The following is an 8,857-nucleotide window of genomic DNA, read 5'->3' as shown; positions in this document are numbered from 1 at the left end:
TGTCATGAGAATGAGGCTGAGTGAAGATGTGTTTTCAGTATTTCTTCCCCATTTTTTTGCGGTAGTAAACAAGAGGAGATTCAAAACAACTGATGGGTAATAGAACAATATGTTTAATTGCAAACTTTGGGAACTTGCATTAAATGTATATTAGGTATGGCAACCTACCCAAGTCTGACTCAGGAAGTTCTTCATATTATTTCTATGTCTCTCAAAGAGTTTTTCAGCAACCATTCTTATTCCCTTCATCAATCTTGGTAAATATTCTGCCCCAAGCTTGAATAAGTGTCCCATTGGGATTTGTGTTCCAATTTCATAATACCGGAGATACCCGCTTTGGTTATAGTGCCTTATAGTTAACCAGGACAACTTTGCACATCAATAAAATGGACAGGTACAGGTTCCATATTGGCAGATCATGTCTCTTCCTGTGTTCTCTAGAATCCCTACATTAGCCAAACAAACGCAGCAGCCTTGCTGGAACTCTCCACTTCTCCTTTTCTTCTGTCTTGACAGAAATGATATCATGCAACATTTCTTTTTTGAAAAAAAAATCTTTTCCTGCCAAATCCTACAGGGGCATCAGATCAGAGAACTGAATAAAGGAGACAGTATAAAAAAGGATGATACATGGGGAAGGAGAAGAGGAAGAAAAGAAATAATTTACTGTCAATATTGAGGTGCTTGCTTCTTAGGATATCCTGGGCAGGCTTATAAATGAAGAAAGTATGAGAAAACTGGCCATGCAGGTAATCCAATAATTGAAAAGGATACATATCCGATGAAACTGACATTGAGAAGACTGGTTTGCATTTTGGGCATATAACTTAAAATGATTTTCCCCAAGCTCTGCAAGCTGACGGGAATGCTGTGGGATTGTCTCATCTAGTTCCCTGTATGTGAGAATAAACATCTATCTCATACTTCTTATAAGGAAATCACAGGGCAGCATATATTGTTCTACCAGTCAGATGGTAGCATCATTACAACAACTTTACAAGGTAGGTTAGGCTTGCCCTAAGATAGAACACAGAATCATAGAATTATAGAGTTGGAGGGGGCCATCCAGGCCATCTAGTCTAACCCCCTGCTCAATGGCCCTGTGAACTTCCTGGCTAAGGATTTGAACTAAGTCTCTGGCTAAGGATTTGAACTAAGTCTCTCAGATCACAATAGGATATTCTAGCTACTGCACTGTACTGGCTGTCAATATGCATATGTTTCTTTGACCTTATAATTAACTGACAGTCATAATTATCTTTATTTCCCTGAAATACCTGTTCCCACTCCACTGTTGGAAATTAAAATATACATTTATTGAGAAAACAAACATAACTTATGCCAATGTATGCTAGTATTGTATATACAAACTTGATGTATACCATTTCTGTATTCTGTTGCACACATACACCCTATTTCCCTATTAAAATACATTCATAAGTATTTCAAAACTTGTAATTATTTATTGGGTGCCCCACATGTAGCTGATTATTGTATAATGTCGAATAGTACCTAATAGAATAGCAGGCAAAATGGAAAGAAACTGGAGCATAATACACTAGTCAGGGCAGTCTTTGGACTTCATAAACTTATCTCTAAGTAAAATCCAAAAAACAATCAAAATATATACATTTTGTTTGATGCTTCCTAAATTATTCAATACATTGTTGATCTCTTCCAGTTATTTCAATTTTTCTTTTTCAATTCTGCAACTAATAAGGTGCAAAAATCAGTTTTGCAACTTCATCGAAAAAGCACCTTAATATAAACAGTTAATATTGTAATAATTTTCAGCTCAAGGTCAGTGGAGTTATAGTAGGGGAGAAATTTCTAGTTGCCTGGCAAAATGATCACATTTCCCCATCTTCACCTGCTGGACTACTGATGGCCTATTGTTTATGTGAGCTGGTTAAGCCGATGGTATGAGCAGCCAAAGCTATGGGATGGCATGGGTTGGAACGTTAATATTAAGAGCAAAATTAATCCCCAATGCCCTGACTAAAACTTCTGTCCACACACCTCACAGAAAGCAGGACCTATGGTGAATAGGGCAAATTGGGGTGGCAATTGGGAAGAATTTACTACTACCAGCAAAACAGACAATGGCATACTGTGAGTACAGAAATTTGCCTTTTCAATCTAACACATAGATCAAGCATGCAGTGAAGCAAACTTAATACTTGGCTGCTAGCTGATCAACTATGGAGCATAGCAGGAAAGAAACTAGGCCAGGAAGCTCCAGTTCAAAGCACTTGTAGCCCATGATGAAGCTCTAGATTTGGATAATGGTGTAAATGTTGCCTCAGTGCAAATGAGGGTTGTCTCATTTTGTTGAGAAAATGTCCATGCCATCTTCCAGAGTTTGTTGAAAGACTGAAAACCTGAGTTCTCCATTTTCTCCCTTGGCTTGCTCCTATTGTATGCCTATCCTGCTTCTTGTGCCATTCAGCTTCCTGTATAACCCCCATAAGAATATTATAATCGCTCAGAATAGGAATAAAGCCCATGTCCTACTGGTGCTTATCAACTGTCTTAGCCCCATGGTGGCTAGCATTGAAGAAAGCCTTCAAATAATCTGTGCCTGTGGCAGTCTTTTGGTACAGGCGAGATAGTAGGGCTATCATCAAACTGCTAGGCTAGCAGCACAGGGAGCTGTTAGTACTGCAGCCCCACTGGTGTTATAGCTTTCCCACATTTATTTCCAAGGCAGGTGAAGGAAAATAGTTCTTGAAAAAAGTGCCTGAAGAAAACATTCAGAGTGAAGTCAAGCAAGGAGGAAGAAAACTGAAAGCATAGAAACTGTTATCTTAGCTCTGTCAGCAAGTGTTTGTTTACTTATGGAACTGGCATGGTAAGTTATAGGGCAAACAAATAAGGAAACTCTTTTGGTTTGTACTAGAGAGCTGTATCCCAGACAGCTGGGTGTGTAGATCCATGGAAATATAAAAAGCTTTTGACCCCCTCCACCTCAGCTTTCCATTTTGGCTGGCATCCTTTCTCTTTCCAGAATACAGCCTTTAAACAACACAGAAAAATAATATGTTTTCTAGTCATTAATACAAAAGCCAAAATGGAGAGTCTGAGCATAATTTTTATGGGGGGGGGGGAGGATTTAGTTATGCATTTGTTAATAAAACATGTAAAAATGTTGTACTTGGGTAGTAAAAATAAATCATATAATTAGTGGATATGCAAAACTGGCTTGGGTAATACCACATATGGAAAGGATTTGGAGGTTCTAGTTCATCATAAGCTTAATATGAGCCAGCAATGTGATACAGTGTTTAAAAAGGCTAATGCAATTTAGGCTGCATGAATAGAAGTATAGTGTCAAGGTCATACAATGAATTGGTGCTACTTGATAATGCTTTGGTTAGACCTCACCTGGAATTTGTGCCAAATTTATATATGTGTAGGCTCTGTATGTACAGAGGCTAAGCACATAAATACAACTGTTAACCATGTAGGATTTGGATATACAGATCCAGGGAATATGTGATGCTCAGATATGGGCACAGCAGGCTTATTTCTGCTATCACACCACATGACCAGGGAATATTGGTGAGGAAATAAGTTCACTTTGAAAGGCCATTATATCCATCCTTGTCCGTCCATCTGGTTCAGACAGCTTGGTGAAAACTCCTCTTTTACCCGGAGAATTGGTGAGGTCTGTTCCAGGGTGCCTTCAATATCTTTATCAGAAGTATCTTTGCACAGTAGCCAAAATACCATTGTAGAAGGGCTGAGGTGCGGAAGTCAGTGACACTTTCAGTGTCCATTTGAGTTCCTGAAAATCAGGAAAAAAAGTCTCTGCTTTTACAGCTGATGTTTGCTGCAAACAATGGAACAAACTCACTTATCTGCTTATTGTACTTTGTCTTTGCATGGCCTTCAAGTGGGCACAATCACACTCAGACACAGTCACCCACATGTTTAGACCTTCATCGTGATTGTCAATACAAAAAATAATAATAATATATACATGAAACCTTGTATACTGGGTGAAGGCTGACATTGTATGTTGGTTAAAAGAAAAGATAATTAAATCAAAGAGATGTTTTCAAAATGGCATATATTCAATAAACCATGAATTCAACTCATTCCAGGTTGCACAGCAGGGGGACAGTCTCCAAGGTGGAATGATGACAACACACAAAATGCATAATGGTATATATTCAGTAAGCCATAAATTCAAAATTCATTCTATGATCTCACAGTACTTTTATCATGTAGATAATTTTCTATCACAGACTTTGGCTTCTTGTAATCATTAGGTATTGATGATTTTTAAGACCTTACCTGACAACGTTCAACCTAGTTACTGTGATCTATGCAACTGTCACCTGCAAATTAGCTTTCTGCCACTCGTTCTATGCAGGACTAACTAGAGGCTGCTCCAGAAACACCAACTGGTTGAGAATGCAGCTGCTCGGCTACTGACAAAAGTCCCATGGAGAGCATATATTACACTAGTACTTTCCCAGCTACACTGACTCCAGATTGGAGACCCAATCAGTTTCAAAGTTGTGACTCAGATATTTAAAGCCCTAAATGGTTTGGGACCCCTTTATCTTCAGGACCAGCCCCTCCCCTAAGCCCCCCCCCCAAGAAATTTAGGATAAGACTGTTTCAATCTGCTGCTTAGGTTTCTCAGACCCAGAGAGATAAAACTGGCCTCGGCCACGACTTGGGCTTTTTTTTGGCTAGGCCTGGTGGAACACTGCCTGAGGAGATAAGGGCACACCAGGATCATTCACAATTCCAGAGGGCCTGAAAAACTGAGCTGTTCTGTGATTAGGCCTTTGGTTGAGGCTAGACAATAACACCGTAAAATATGTTATTCCCCATCTGAAACTTTCACTGACAGGAATCCCTCTAACATTGAAGATTTCATGTACTAGTTTCTCCACAGGTGTCAGCTATGTGACTGGGCATTCCTTAGAGACCTGTCAAAGAAATGAAAGCTCAGAACCAATTACAGATCTCAGTCTTACAGTTCTTCTCAACCCAACCAGTTGTCATCAGCAGTGTATCTGGACTTCAAAGTATTGCTGGATGCTAATTAGAGCGCAAGAGATTTTTTGTTTGTTTGTTACAGAATACATCCAAACACTAGTACTAAAGTGAATTTTGGTGACAGAGGTGAGTAAAGGGTACATACATGTAATATAGAGCTGTCAGAATATTAAAGTAATGGAGAATGCTTCAAACATGTTTAATCTTGAAAACAAAGCATGAAGATGTTTCATGCTAAGGATGCAGGAGCCTTTGATAAAGCAAGACACTGTAACCTGAATAACAGTTCAGAAAATTTCTTAATCCTTTCACCCAACATGGTCCCAAGATAGAGAGATGACTCATTTGTACTACTTGCAGTTTGAAGTACAGCCACACACAAAAAGTCTCTTATGTTATTTGTTCTGCTGGTAGGCCAGCTATTTAAACACAATGCTCTTTTGCCGCTACTGGATTATGTCTCCCGCTCCCATAGAGAATTGCTACCATAGTTAAGGATAGGAAGAAAGATGCAATTACAGAAATAGTCACAAGCAGAAAGGCAATGCCAAAGATTCCACAGGATTTAACAGTGGTAGTCACGAGGGAACTTCCAATGTCTAATTCACATGTAGAAAATGCTTAAAAGGAACATAAATACATATTGCTGCAGTGAAGTTTAATTTTCAAACATGAAAGAAATGTGAAGACCCATTGTGAATATTGTACTGATGCTGTGTTTTATTAATTCTCTTTCATCGTTACTTGATCTTAAATTGTAGGAATGTCATTTCCAGTTTTGTCAGCACTATCATAAAACAGAATGGGTTAGGGTTTGCTACATTTAGGTGAGATGGCAATCTACTAATGATACGTCACCTAGCATCCTAAAGTATTTGTTGATTACAATGAGGGACTAAAGCATTCCTGTGTTAGATGTTTCTTATTGTAAACAATTATGACAGCAACCTACAGTATTTGGTAGTTTACCAGAAGAACCACAGATCAGATCGTACCAGAAATGAAATCTATGGTTACAATCCTATAAAACTTTCTTGGAAGCCCCCTTTGACATTCTGTCAATCACTTCAAAATCATACATACCTGTTGTTGTTGTCAGCCATTCAGCCATGTCTGACTCTTGGTGATCCTGTAACACAGCTGTCACCATGATCCCTGATCCCACACTGCCTCCCTCAGCTGTGCAGTGTTCTGGTTGGGGTCCATTTTGATCATGTCTGGCTTCTGTGTCAGCTTGGTTTCTTTTTTCCAGTGACCAGTCCTAGCATAATAGCTTTCTCCATTGAGTTGGATTTCATGATATGGCCAAAGAAAGTGAGCCAGAGTTTCATGATTTTGCCTACCAATGATATATCAGACTTTATGCACTGTAGTATTTTCTGGTATGTAACTTTTGCTGTCCATGGAAGCTGCAAAAGCCTTCTCCAACACCAGAGTTCAAACAAATTGATTTTTCTCTTGTCCAATTTTTTCACCATCCAACTTTCACAGCCATAAGTGGCTAATGGAAATATGATAGATCTAACAAATCTGCATTTGATAGTCAGGCTTATGTACTTGCTTTTCCATGTTTGGTCTAAACTCATCATTGCTGATGAGTTTAGACCAAACATAAGCCTTCAGTTTCTACTCTGTTGCGTTAGTTGTCAGAACGTATACTTGGACAGCTGTGATTTTGGCTTGGCACAAATTCGAATTGTCATGATTTGATCATTGATCATCAAAATACTGTCCACTGCTTTAAAATGTTTTTTGTTTGCAATGAAAGCCACACTGCTCCTTCTTATGGAGTTGTGTCCCAAATCGTAGATGGTAAAATTCTCTGAGTGAAAGAAACCATAATCTGTCCAATGTAACTGCTGCCAAGGAGGTCAATGTTCAACCTGACAATTTCTCTTTTGACAATTTCCTCTAACATTCCAAGTTGTTATTCAGTGCAGAATCCCCATGATGAAAGAAAAATGAGGCAGTGAGACAAATTTCTTAAAAGAAGTTCATTATTTACAACTATTTTGGCATTCAAGCTGCTAGAATGCAACTTGGATCTTCAAATAAAGCAGTATTTTGACTTACTTCTACTCATTGTAACCTGTACAGTAGAGTAACTCTTCCTCTTGGAATCAGTGACTCACTTGGAGTCCTATCTATTAGACAAGCCATTTTGGGTGGGTTTTGGATTTGGGGGGGGGGGGGGGCTTTGCTTCTTATTGGGGGTTGAGGTTGCTTCATTTTGTTACATTTATGTTGACATCTTGACTGTGTTTTAAACAATCTGTGTTTGATTTTGCTCTCTCTGTGCTTTAAGGAGCTACCTACAGCGAAGGGATAATCCGACCGATACTGAATCCAGTGGACTGCTATTTGTTGGTCATGTACTGGTGGTCTTAACATCCATATATCACAGAGGAGATTTATCCATCACTACAATATACATGAACAAACTTACTGATGCTTTTCTGTCCTTGTCTCATTATTTTAATGCCACTACTACAAGAAGACAGAGACAAGGAAATGCAACACTCTAGCTGAGAATAGCTGGTACCTGCTGTGAATAAAATTGACTCAGAGATTGTAATTCTAATAAGATGTACTCCCGATGAGGGACCTCATGATAGAAGAGATGTTTCTCTGCACAAATATGTTCCTGACTTTGCCTTTTGGTTCACCTCTAGATTTAAAAATAGGATAAGAAAGCTGTGGCTGTTTTGTACACCCATCTCTGCTCATTCATGCTGAGAGTTTGCCAAGATTGCCAAGTGCAAGTTGACTATAAGCCATCTTATCAGACAGAACAAGGAGATGTGATAGTCTTTGAAAGGGTAACAAAAATATGCAACCCTCCACCCCTATAATTCACTTGATTCTTTGTTAAAGATTGGCGTCACAGTAGGCAGTTCCCAGGAATCAGTTTACTGGTGATTTTATAGAGAATGACATCAGAGATTTTGCAGGTTACTTTCTTGAGAATTCTTTGTTGAGATAAATTGCTACTAATTAGCTCTGTGATCTTCACTATTAACTCTGCTGGGCATAGTTTAATTAATGCATTGCCTTAAAAAGGTTTATGGGTGGATCTTCTGCAGTGAAGAAAAAAGCAAATAATTTGTTTCATTTCTCAGCAACATTACTTTGTTCTTTGTATGTTCTCTTTGCAGGTCTGCTCTCTACTTCCTTTAATAACTCCCAATACATGCTGTGACTATAGTACTCTGATGAGTTTGTGGTATCTGGCTGATCAGTTCCAGAACGTGATGCTAGGGGCCATGCTTTGAGATAGGTAGTTTTCAAGACTGAAAGAAGTCTCTGAAAGAAACATGAAATCTGCATACCCCTGCCCTACTTTAAGAGGATCCATGCCTACTTATAGAACTTTAGGTCTCCTCTATAGGGCACAGAACCAGTAATAGCTTTGGCCACTTGCCAGTTGTAGTTTTTCTTCTAAAAGTGATATGTGGCCTTGTTCTGATCTTAAGGTAAGTTAAAAACTATTTCTACCAGGGTTCCAGTTTATACATGCATGGCTTTATTCTAAGCAAAACAGTTTTAAACATGTTTCTGTGACCAGTAGATGGCTGCAGACAAGTTCTCTCAGTAATAACCTTGTCTTAGGCTGATTCTGCAGCTGTGGTGCCACTCCAAGCAGCTGCCCGTGCATTGCTGCATAGCTCCATGCTCTGCATTGTGCTGTGTCCCCCTGGGAAACACAGTGGTGGCAGGAAGGTTCTGCTGTGCAAGGGAAGGGGGAGGTTAAAATGTTGCTGGAAGGTAGAATTGCATCCCCCACAATCCCACCTCCCTGCAAAAGGTCTGGTCTGCCCCACGGTGCCATGAAGCCCCATGA

This window comes from Paroedura picta, chromosome 5 (genome assembly GCF_049243985.1).
Source record: "Paroedura picta isolate Pp20150507F chromosome 5, Ppicta_v3.0, whole genome shotgun sequence".
Lineage (NCBI taxonomy): Eukaryota > Metazoa > Chordata > Lepidosauria > Squamata > Gekkonidae > Paroedura > Paroedura picta.
The sequence above is the reverse complement of the archived record's forward strand: the minus strand, read 5'-3'. Positions refer to the sequence as shown.